At 37.4% G+C, this 13245-nt stretch overlaps 2 pseudogenes; both read left to right on the top strand.

Annotated features, from left to right (window-relative positions):
• The first annotated feature begins 2646 nt into the window (after positions 1 to 2646).
• On the top strand, positions 2647 to 2788 carry LOC121742780 (annotated as a pseudogene).
• Positions 2789 to 4001: 1213 nt separating this feature from the next.
• Positions 4002 to 7587, top strand: LOC121742514 (annotated as a pseudogene).
• The last annotated feature ends 5658 nt before the right edge of the window (positions 7588 to 13245 follow it).

Genomic DNA, 13245 nt, shown 5'->3' with positions numbered 1-13245 from the left:
ATAATGTATTATAGAAGTTCATGTTAAGTATTAGACGCCATCATTGAATTTAAGCAATTGTCTGTTTAATGATACAATATGTATTTCGAACATTTATTAATATTTTCGTTAACAAAAATTGCGCGCTTTATTTGTCAAAGAATAACACTATCCATCCCCAAAATAATGTTACATTTTGACATTTATCTGTTAGTGTATCAAAATCTTATTGCTTAAAACAATAAACAAAGTAAGGTAAAATCAATACTGTTACATAACACAAAAATACCTGATAAACTGTTTTGTTCACCTTTTCCAAAAAGAAAAAGATTTTATTCTCATTGCAGTTTGAGTTGAAAATTTAAAGCAAACATCTAACAAATCACAAATGGCGCCTCCGGCCATGCAATCCTAAAACCCTAATCTTCTCCCACACATTTCTCCTCCTCCTCTTCCTCCTCCTCCTCCGCCGTCTCCACCTTCTCCCTCCCCCTCACACTAAACGACATTGAATCACAAATTCAGCCACCCATGCGGCCTCCACACCTGCACCGTCAAGCACTGGATCGGGTTGTCAACGGGCTCCGCGGCGTCTCCACCCTTGAGGGCATCACACCAGCAACACTCTGGCACTCCCCACGGGCTTCTCGAGCCCCAGATGGGAGTCCGCGTATATGTCGACGTTCAACCGCGCCATCACATCCCTCTCGGCAGCCCCCTTGTGGAAACCTGACCTTCCGGCCGCCCTGCTCGTCCACCCGCGTCCTCGCCACGTGGACGCCCTCTCCACGTAGACCTCCGCGAACGCCCTCATCTTCCTTATGTGCTTCACGTTCTTCAAGATCCTCGGCAGAGGTAGATTAGACACCTCAATCTCCCTCAGCTCCTCTCCTGCGCCGCCGCTCTTCCCCGATGATGGCTCGCCAATAATTTTGTTTAATGTAATTATGTTTTCTTCTTTGATTATATATTGGCAATTGATTCTTTTGAGAAGTGACGATCTGTACAAATTTAATGGAGATCGGTTACACTATGACAAAAACTAAGGGAAATTGCAGTTTCTCAATTCCTTATATGAAATACTAAAAAAAAATAAATGAAATATTTATTGATAGATGAATGAAAATGACAAAATAAGACGATTATTGATAAACATAGGGAGTAGTATTTTGTCCATTTTTTTAATTAAATATGTATCCCACTGTCAAAGCTATTTATGAGGGGCATAGATAATTTGTTTATAAACATTGGTGAAATGAGAAATGTACTTCTATTATATCATTGATGGGAAAGTATAGTACATTCGAGTCAGAATTTGATGTAAAATCTAACATTCTCTTGTCACTAATTAGTTTTTCAGTTAGTCTGTGTGTTATGTTACTCCCCTCTGTACCATAAAAATATTTGCACTTTTCATTTTCGTCTGTATCATAAAATATGTGCATTCCATGTAGGTACTACTATCCACTAACATTATTTTAACTATCATTCTCCTTCTCTCTCTTACTTTACCGTACCATTCTCCTCATCTCTCTTATTTTACCAATTTTGTCTTAATTTCCGTATCATAACCCATTGCCCATATTTTTATGGGACGGAGGGAGTATTTTTTTAGTAGTATTATTTTTGTTAATAAATCTCATTCCAATTAATTCATTCAATTCAGATTTATATAAAATTAATACTCCATAAATGTAAGAGTACTCACATTTTACTATTATTTTTTTTTCCATTCACTTTTCTTTATATTTTTTTAAAATTTGAGTCGAATTAACTCGTGACAATTAATGGCGAAGGGAGGAAATAGTGAACGAGCATAATTGTAGTTTATTCTAGAAAATGAATGTATATTGTTGAAGACTCATATTGAATGCCACGTATAGAGGTTATAATCGATAAAACAAACATAAAATAAACAAAGAATTCACCTTATAATCTGGGTGCTACTCACATGGGCATCATTATGGTCTGTGGCAATTTTCAATTTAAATAAAACCAACTCATCATAGCAAATTTCTCAAATAAACCATAGTTTATGCACTTGATCAAGAACAGGCTAAAAATACCTCTGTAAAGCGTATGGCAATGGCTAATTTTTAAATATAGTCGACCAACTCCACTACCTCAACATACAGGCTGGTGCTCAAACATAGTGATGCAATTAATTATAATTTCTCACCTCAAAACATGCTATAATTCCCCACTCCAATCACACACATAATCTAACAACACACATTGATAAGAAACACACACATTCTTGAATTTTGTGTTGATAAAATGGAGGGAAGAAAAATGGTTGTTGTGTTGACTGTCTGCATCATGGCTTTTATGGGCCTGCGCAAGTTATGTCGGAGCGCAAATGGAAGATTTCGGAGCCCCGGCTCCGGCTCCGGCAGCGCAGAGTGCCGCTGTGGCTCTTTGTGTTCCGGCCGCCGTGGGTGCTGTTGCTTCTCTGGCTGCCGCTGCTTTCTTTTAACTTTTACTACCTTAGTTTAGTTTTCGGCTAACATTGATTTTATGGAAATGTTTTATTTTGTCTTAAGATATATATGTATGTGACTAATGTGTGAGATGCTAATGGAGTAATTTATTTACCACATCGAATATAAGAAGAAACTGAGCATTAAAATAGGCATATAAAATGTGTAATGAGATAAGTTTGAAATTATCTTTGCGCTTGGGGCAATGACGCAGCTAGTGAGGTTCTAACCGAGGCGCGTCTATTGCTGGTTGAAAACTATTTCCAAACCCCCTCTTCGGCCTGAGCTTGACTTGGGTTGTCGAGAATTTCTGGAAGGGTTCCCTATTTTGGGTAATTCCCTACAAATCTAGTATTTAATTTTTTATACATGTAGTATAATAACTTGTTTATTTTGTCAAATCAATGATTTTCATAATCGGGCATCTCATGTTCACAATGATATGGGTTTCTATGAATTTTGTTTTACCCAAGTAAATAGTAGTATTAGCTTGTGTCTCGTCTCATTGTATTATGCGGGGGAGCATGCTATGTTAATTGAATAGTTAGTACAATAACTACTATTGATAACTTCTTTATAAAGTCGCATGTCCTTAAAGTTGTATGAATTAACACCTTTTGTTCCAATGTATAATATCATAATAAGATTAGTATCAAGTTTTCGAACTCTTAAAAACAATTTCTCGATTATTTTGTTAACATTGTTTATTTTTTATTCTTGATGAAATCTATAAAAATGTTCTATTTCATCTCAAGAATAATGACTATTTTGTGTGAAGCAAATAGTAGACATTCGTTACATTCCCACATGAAACACACGAAGAAATCTAGCAAATAGATAGGCATATAAAATATGATGGTGTGATGTAATGGAAATTATCTTCGCGCGGGAGGCAATAACACATCTGGTGAGGTTCTAAACGGGGGTGCGTCCAGCAATAACACATCTGGTGAGGTTCTAAACGAGGTGCACGGTTGAAAACTATTTCCAAACCCCTCTTCACCCCAAGCTTAACTGGGCCATTGCAAAAATATCTGAAAAGGCTCCCTTCTTAGGTAAAGCCCTGCAAATCTAAGTACTACTATTATTTAAAATTTTTCACTATGCATTTTCATAAAGATATGAGCTTGTACAAATTTGACTATACATTTTCTAAAAGTTGCATGTGTTTAAAGTTGTATGAACTACTAACACGTTCCAATCTAAGATATCGCAATGTAATTAATTTATCAGGTCTCCAAAATCTGAAAACCAATTTCTCTATTACTTCATATCACATTGATTTTTGATGAAATTTGGGGAATGTTTTCTTTTGTCATATACTCCGTAAGATTTATTAATAAGGTATGTGAAACAAATTGTAGATTTTCGCACATGGACAACTTGACAAAACCAAGTAATGAAATGAGCATATTTCTGGAAGGGCTTCTCTTTAAATTTTACAATTTTGAAATTATAACAATAAATTCCCAAGTTTGTGAAAAGAAAATAAAAAATCACTATTTACAGACGATTAATCCTTCTATTAAAAGAAAAAAGATTGAAGCCAGCCGTCAATATCATAGCTAACAAATCCAACTGCTTCACACTGCTCTCCACACCATCTCATTGATTCCATCGACGCCCAAATCCGCGCCCCTCCGCCATGCAAGCCCTCCAATCCACCTCCCTCCGCCCTTCCCCCCTCGAATCCCTCCGCCTCTCGAGGCCCAGCAACAATGCCAGAGCCCCAGCTAAGAGGCGCCCTTTCGCAATTTCCGCATCCGCCACGGCGCCCAGCGCGAGACGGACCCCAAGAAGCGCGTGGTCATCACCGGAATGGGGCTCATCTCCGTGTTCGGGAACGACGTCGACGCCTACTACGAGAAGCTGTTGGCCGGTGAGAGCGGCATCACTCTGATTGACCGCTTCGACGCCTCCAAATTCCCCACGCGCTTCGGCGGCCAGATTAGGGGGTTCAAAGCCGATGGATATATTGACGGCAAAAAACGATCGGAGATTGGACGATTGTTTGAGGTACTGCATTGTTGCGGGGGAAGAAGGCGCTCGAGAGCGCGGATCTCGGCGGCGAGAAGCTTGATAAGGTATTCATGATTTTCGCTGCTCAATTCGGTTTTATTTTGGAGTTTCTGCTTTAATTAGGTGTTTTCTGGTTGAATTTTGCTCAGTTATGTTTCGAGCTATTGTTGATTTCTCCATGAGTGGTTGGTTGGCTGGTTGAATGAATGCATGCTGATCAATAAAGATTATAGTTTGGTTTTGCTTTTTAACATCGGTGGTTCTGATAGAATTGTGTGAATTCTCATCTGAAAAAGATTTCTTACCTTCTTAATCGAATCTTTTCCTTCTTGTTCACTGTGTTACACAAACTAGCCTATACTCCAGTTTTATTTTGCTTCCCTATGGAATTTGAGATGGGAAGCTTGAAATTTGATGTTTAGTATTTCATCTTATCATGTGGAAATTATTAGTGTTCTTTTCCCATTAAAGTCACATGATCTGAAAAAATTGTTGTTTTGTTCTAACTGCAGATTGACAAGGTTCGAGCTGGTGTTCTAGTTGGGACAGGAATGGGAGGTCTTAGTGTATTTTCTGACGGTGTTCAGGCTCTAATTGAGAAGGGTCACAGGAAGATTACTCCTTTTTTCATACCTTATGCCATAACGAACATGGGATCTGCATTGCTAGCAATTGATCTTGGCTTGATGGGGCCAAACTATTCAATTTCAACTGCTTGTGCTACTTCAAATTATTGCTTTTATGCAGCTGCGAATCACATTCGTAGAGGTGAAGCAGATTTGATGGTAGTGGGTGGGACTGAAGCTGCCATTATACCAATTGGACTGGGAGGTTTTGTTGCTTGTAGAGCTCTATCTCAAAGAAATGATGACCCAAAAACTGCTTCTAGGCCTTGGGACCAAGATCGAGATGGCTTTGTGATGGGTGAAGGTGCTGGAGTCTTGGTAAGTTAGCTTCTCAATATGCGTGTGTGTGTGTGTGTGCGCGTGTGAATGAGTTGGAATCATTTACTTACTGTGTGGTGAAGTAGTTGATATTTTGTAGGAGGACTTTAACTCATATGCTGTGATGTGTTCATTGGAACATGTAACTTGCCTTGATCTTATTAAACAACTTCATGTAGGAAGTGATTGGGAATATTTGGGTGTCTTTTTCTCCTCTTGTGTAGAGTGCACTGCATATATATATGTATTGTGTACACATTCATATGGGTTGGTGATATAGCTATTGGGTTGAGTGGAATAGGACTGGTTGTGTCTGTGTATGAAATCAACTGGTTGTGTTTAGGAGTTATGAGTCATATGAGAGCTACAGGTGTTGCCCCACACATTCAAATACACATAAAATTAATACATGAGTGCCTCATGGGAGCACAAAGATCAAGCCTGTATAAAGGAGAAGGGACATGGTTTAGTTGAAACACAAACAATGATTTTTTTTTGCCAAAAGTAAAGAAAGGCAGTTAAGAGACTCTAGAACTACTTTTTCTTCAGTTTTTCCCATTCATTTCTTCTTTTCATTACTTTTTAAGTATTGGAAGAATTTCATCATTGTTATTAGTCTCTCAGTATCAATAGATTAATCTTAATCTTCCTCTAAAAGTTTGTGGTAGATGCTGTATGTGTTAACAAGGTTGATGCTGAGCATACTACCAATCTATCTGAATGCCAATTGCTTGACCTTATATTTTTGTCAATTTTTTCGACAGGTTATGGAAAGTTGGAACATGCAATGAAACGAGATGCGCCAATAATTGCAGAGTATTTGGGTGGTGCTGTAACTTGTGATGCTTATCACATGACTGATCCCAGGGCTGATGGGCTTGGTGTCTCTTCATGCATCCTGGATGCCCTTCAAGATGCTGGTGTTTCTCCTGAGGAGGTGTGCTTTCATCCCAAACAAATCATTTGTGTTTTATTTATCTTTCCTGTTTACTCTCATCAGCATATTAATAGTACAGGGAATTTTCCAAGTGTGTGAACTCCACTGTTTTATTTTGTTGTTATTTCGTAAGAGTAGACTGTCTAATTTTTTATTAATTACCAACCTTTTCCTCTGTTCCTGAATCTGGAAACTGATACTGCACCCCTCAGAAATTGACTGTCAAATCTGATATTCTGGAAAAGAATTGTTGATGTTAATAGATATCACTGGAGAAAAAGGTGCAACTCAATATGGTATACAATCATTCTTGGGTCATCTAAAATGTATTGCCTTGAATTCTTTCAGGTTAACTATATAAACGCCCATGCAACCTCCACCATTGTTGGTGATTTAGCAGAGATAAATGCTATTAAGAAGGTATTCAAGGATACTTCAGAAATTAAATCAACGCAACCAAGGTAAGCCCCGACTTTAAGCTCTGTATTTTTATTCTATGCTCGTGTTCTTTTCTCGAGCATGTGGCATGGTAATGGCAGACTTCTCACTTTTTCATGTTGTTTCAGTCAATGATAGGGCACTGCCTAGGTGCTGCTGGTGGTTTGGAAGCCATTGCAACAGTGAAAGCCATCACAACAGGCTGGCTTCACCCTTCGATAAATCAATTTGTAAGTCCCCATGCCAATGCGATTAATATGGGGTTATTTCATATACAGCCACCCTCTTTTATAGATATTTATAACTCCATCTCTCCTCATCAACATTAACAAACAACCGTCTATAATTACTGATACAGAATCCTGAGCCTTCTGTTGAGTTTGACACTGTTGCAAACGAGAAGAAGCAACACGAAGTCAATGTTGTAAGACGCTTCCCAGCTCTAATTCCCTACGTACATCACTGTTATCTCTCTCGTGTAGAGACATTGCAGACCGGTCTTTAATTTGTTTGTGATCGTTATCATATGCAGCGATTTCAAATTCATTTGGATTTGGTGGACACAACTCTGTTGTAGCATTTTCTGCATTCAAGCCCTGAGACTGTCTGAAATCTACCATACATATGGGTGATTCGGTAATCTAAAGGAGGGATTTTTGCATTCTTTGGTGTGAGTTTAGCTTTTAGTTCGAGTTCGAGGACTATTGTAATTTATCTATCTGTCTCTCTGCGGCTGTTTTAGATGTTAAAGCGCAACAGTTATCGTTATGAATATAGATACTTTTAAGCATTTTATGCCATCTTATGACATTTCATTATGTTCAAAATACCACTTCCTCCATCCACCAAAAATAGTTCAATTAAGAATTTAGAATTAAACACTCTCATTTTAATTTGACACATTCAATTCATACGAAATATTTCATTATTGTTTCAATAAATATAAAAAACATTCAAAAAGTTTCATTTGTATGTTATTTTAATACAATTTTGTCATGAGGAGTGTTATATTGCTAACTCAATATTTGATTACTAACTACAACTAAATAATAACCATTAGATTTTCAAATTAAGGGCCTGGATCATTAGTCTCGGAATGTCAATACGATCAATAAAAAACGTCAAGAAGGGTATTAAGGTCAATTTACAACAAATTAGTTGTAACTAACTTTTGAAAAATATCCCATAACTTTAAACGCATATAACTTTCTCGATCTAAATATTTTTCCACACAACATATATCAAATTAAAGATAATTTCATAAGGATTCTAACGAGATCTCACTTGCATATGTTCCGATGTCAAAATTTGAAAAGATTTTGAAAATTTTCAATTTTTTTTACAACAACAAATGTCAACATGATATATAAAATATGTCAATATAATACATGTAGAATGTTAATATAAGCAATGTGTTAACATTCTCAAACATTGTGTTGATATTTTCGAAACACTATATTGACATTTTCATCCAAACCCCTAATTTGGTAGTTTTTTTTATCTTTTTCGATTTAATTAATACAAATGAAAATTACACGTGGCAAATTGTAGACCACAAATTTTCTAAAATCCTATGGTCTTAAATTAGTGATAGTTAGCAATTAAAGAGTAAATGCCAAAATTGGTCCTGAACATATAGTCATTTTACGTTTTTGGTCCCAAACATTATTTTGGATTTTTTGGTCCTGCACATATGGGAATTTGATCATTTTGGTCCTCCGTCAATATTTCCGTTAAAAACTAACGGTCAACGGATTTAATCACGATTTTGACCAAATTAAACTTTTAATTCAGATTTTTTACTCCCTAATTAATTCCCTAATTATTTTTACATTTCAATTCATCTTCTTTCTTTCCACTTATCATCATCGCCGACTACACTCCCTACTACACTCCCTACTACACTCCATCGCGGTTACTCTCCATCGCCGACTACACTCCCTACTCACAGGCACACCGGCCGCCGCCTCTCCTCTCTCTCGATTTCAACACTACTCCAGCCCTTGAGGAGTTCGTCGTCGTCGCCGTTGACAGCCGCCGCCACCGCTATGATTTCCGCGACCACCGCGCTTCCTCAAACGCCGTCCCGGTTTCCGACCAGCATCGCCTCCGTCTCGCCAACGAAATCGAAGTCGCCCTCCTATGCTGTCTCAATCAGCTCGATCCGTGGGGAGTCCAAGGGTCTCGATGGCAGTTGAAGCATGCGTTGGATGCTAAATGTATGCGTGCATTGCTGGTGTAATTCGGAAATTGGAAGGCATTATACCTCGGTGAATGAACTTGGTGGTGCTAGATAGAATTGGGGGGGGGAACATGGGAACGTATGGTGATTTCTGTCAAAAAGAAAATTGGTGGTTGTTTGATTTCGACAAGTAGATGAAATTGAGATATGATCAACTCTCAATGAATGGTTGGATTTGTGAAAAAAAAATCGATATTTTTACTATAACTATTAGTACTTTTAAAAATTAGGAGTACTACATTCATCGGCTTTACGTTTACAAGAAGACTTATGCGTTAAAATTTTTAATTAAATTCATCAAATTAACTGGATTAGGTCGTATTGTCTGAATTAGAAAGCCCAGCTTCCCTTTCAATCTTGAATAGTTTTCCATTTTAGAGCATCAGCAATGGCGGGCTAAGCTTCCCTTTCAATCTTGAAATAGTTTTTCCATTTTAGAGCATCACCAATGGCGGACGTCCGCCATTAGGCGTGAAGGAGGCGGACGCGAACGTCGCTTACGGACACCGGAGATCCATGGCTTTTCGACGACGTTCGTCAGGACGTCCGCCATTGCGGTGTCCTGACGGACGTCCCGATTTTTTAATTTTAAAAATTTTAAACTCTATATACGGCTCGTTGAACTTCATTTCATTCGTACCACTTGTTTTAACGAGTTTCTCTCTCTCTCTCTCTACATTTCTTTTAGTATATCCAAAATGGCTAGTGGTAGTGGTAGTGGTGCAGGTGTCAGTGGTGGAGACCACATCGCTGCACATCGTCGGTTGTAAGAGGACTACTTCGCTCCGGAGCCGCGGTTTGGGGAGAACATGTTCCGGCGACGTTTTAGGATGCGTCGTCCGCTACACTCCCATACAGAAGTGTACTGCCGCAATCAGGTAGCTAGCATACGGAGGTGCGGCCGACATGTTCGATGAGTACCTCCACATCGGCGAGACGACTGCCCGCGAATGTTTGCAGTATTTTTGTGAGGGCGTTAGGGAGATATTCGGGGATTAGTATCTTCGTAAGCCTACCCACAAAGACTGCGAGGCTCTGATGGATATGCACGGGAGTCAGCACGGGTTTTCGGAAATGTTGGGCAGCATAGATTGTATGCGTTGGGAGTGGAAGAACAGCCCCGCTGCCTGGAAAGAGGTGTACACTACCGGTTTCAAGGACAAGAATCCCACGATGATCCTTGAAGCGGTAGCTGACTACTGGCTGTGGATTTGGCATGCGTATTTTGGAGTAGTCGGGTCGAACAACGACATCAACGTCCTCCAGTCGTCGCCCCTTTTCAACGAGCAGTGCATGGGCATTGGTCCGACCGTCAGTTTCGTCGCCAACTCCAACCAGCACAATATGAGCTATTATTTGGCGGATGAGATATACCCTATGTGGCCCGTCTTTGTGAAGAAGATCAGATGCGCAACCGACGAAAAGAAGATCTATTTTGCGGGTCGTCAGGAGGCAGTGCGCAAGGATGTGGAGTGGGCATTTGGTGTGCTCCAGGCTCGATGGGTTGCAGTGAAGGGTCCATCACATATGTGGTATATTGACAGCATCGCTGATGTTATGTACGCATGTATTATCATGCACAACATGATTGTCGAAGATGAAGGTCCAACACTGACTGATTTGGCCAATGATGATGTTGATGCTGCTGGTCCAAGCCACGGCGTGGCCACCGCCAATGTACGTATGGGGATACTCCATGAAGAGGCCGATCGAGTTCGTGCATTTGCCGACATACGTCAACGATAAGCTCATATTCGACTCCAGAACGATATAATTGAAGAGCTATGGACGCGGAAGGGTGCACGTTGATATTTTTAATGTAATTTGTTTAAATTTTTTTTGAACCGTACTTTCTTATTTTTTAATTTAATGAAATTTTCATTGCACTTTCTTCATCCGTATTCATGTCAATTTTTAATTCCGTAAATTGTTTAATTTGGTGAATTTGTGAATTTTTATTATTGTGGATATCCGTCGGGATGTCCTTGGGGATGTCCGTCATTGTGCAGTGGGATATCCTTATGACATGGCAATGCAGTGGGAGGTCCTTATGACGTGGCAGGAGGTGTTTTTGGGAAGTCCGTCGGGATGTCCGCCAAGACATCCGTCCCATTGTGAATGCTCTTAGTCCCAACTACTTAGTTTATATGGGCCGGAGTTAATTGAATTTGGGTACTTTTCTACTAATAATAAATTAAATTAAAAATTATAAATATTAATTTATAATTTAATTTCTATTAATTTTAGTACTAGTTTAATTCCATAATTATTCTGATAAATAAAGTATTCAGTGTTAGTATCATATAAAATCACTTAGTCAAATATGGAGTAGAAAATATACAAATTCATATCTATGAAATATATTAAAGGATGGACTTGGAAAAATTGTATACTTACACATATATAAGCATTGATCAAGTCCATTCGACCAATTAAGATCATCTCCAACAGTACTACAAAACTTAAAATGCACTACAAAAATACTCTAGTACTGCAAAACCAATCCTACTATTAGTTTTAGAAGAAAAAATATATATCTTTAGGTTTACACTAAAACCATACCAAAAACAATTTTCAGATTTGGATTATTGCATTCAAGTCCAAATCCTTTATATTTATCAAAATAGAAAGATAAAGTGAAGGAATAGAATTTAAAATACATAAAGAAAAACTTACAGAAGGGCAAAGGCGGAGAAGAACGTGGAGAAGAAGATGAATCTATTAGTAAACCTAATTTAATTTTATTAATATTTGGTTAGTTATTAAGATTAGTAATTAGTGGGCCGACCTATATTAATATAATACATATTTTTATTGAGTAGTTAAACTAATAGGAATATTATTTATAATACTACATATACATAATTGGAAAAAGTCACGTACATAATTGGGTAGGTTTTTATATTTTGATTGTTTATTTTAAATTAATATTATGCCTAATACCTATTATCAAACTAAATACGATCAAATATAACAAATAATTGTTAAACATTAATAATTAAAACGATACATAATATGGAAATTTTTATAATAGAAACATATAAGCCAAATATATAATATAAATAGAAGATTAATAATTAAAATTACAACAACTAACAAAAATTTATCTAATAATAATCCAGTAAATTTTATTATATTATTTAATTTAATTTATGTTATTGACAATGCGTCATGGTGTTAGACGGGGAGATTCCATGTTTGTTCTAGAGAATTAATGGAATTCCATTTTAATGAAGGAGATTAGATTTATTCCGAATGGGGGAGTGACGCACAAGGGTTATGCGTCGTTATTATTGAACGACGCACAACCCTTATGCGTCGTTCAAAGACGCATAAGCATTATACGTCTTACCCTAATGACGCATAACCCTTATGCGTCACACTGGTAAGCATTCCCGCCTGTCACCCGGGTGACACAGGTTCGATCCCCGGCAATGGCGCATTTTTACTATCATTATTACTATTATTTATTAGACTATAGTCACCGCTATTATAATAAGCATTATTTTATTTTCTTATAATAGTGGGTAGAACATTCATTAATCAATATTGCAGCAAGACTTTTGGAAATTATTTTATTTTATTTTCTTATAACATAAAGACTTGGATTATTTAATTAATAGTATATAATATTATGCCATGTATTTTATATAAGCGTAATCTATAAGTGAATAAATTTTTGATTTTTATATTATTATACAATTAACGGCATAAACAATAGTAATTTTTAAGATATTCGAAAATAAACTTAAAATATAAAATAAAATAATCAGTGGTCATAGATAATAGTAGTATAAATTAATTTGTCAATGTACATGTATTCATTTTGGGGGACAATTAGATTGGGCATTTATTCTTAACTTCTTTAATTAATTCTTTTATAAGAGTAATATCTATTTGCCAAAAACAAATGTTTAGAATAACTCATTTTTATCAAATACTAATCACTTAAAAAAGTGCACCGTTGCCAGGGATTGAACCCGGGTCACCCGGGTGACAGGCTGGAATGTTTACCAGTGTGACGCATAAGGGTTATGCGTCATTAGGGTAAGACGCATAATGCTTATGCGTCTTTGAACGACGCATAACCCTTGTGCGTCGTTAATTAACGACATTAACGACGCATAAGGGTTGTGCGTCGTTCAATAATAACGACGCATAACCCTTGTGCGTCACTCCCCCATTCGGAATAAATCTAATTTCCTT

The sequence above is a fragment of the Salvia splendens genome, chromosome 7, assembly GCF_004379255.2.
Source record: "Salvia splendens isolate huo1 chromosome 7, SspV2, whole genome shotgun sequence".
Classification (NCBI taxonomy): Eukaryota; Viridiplantae; Streptophyta; class Magnoliopsida; order Lamiales; family Lamiaceae; genus Salvia; species Salvia splendens.
The sequence above is the reverse complement of the archived record's forward strand: the minus strand, read 5'-3'. Positions and strand labels throughout refer to the sequence as shown.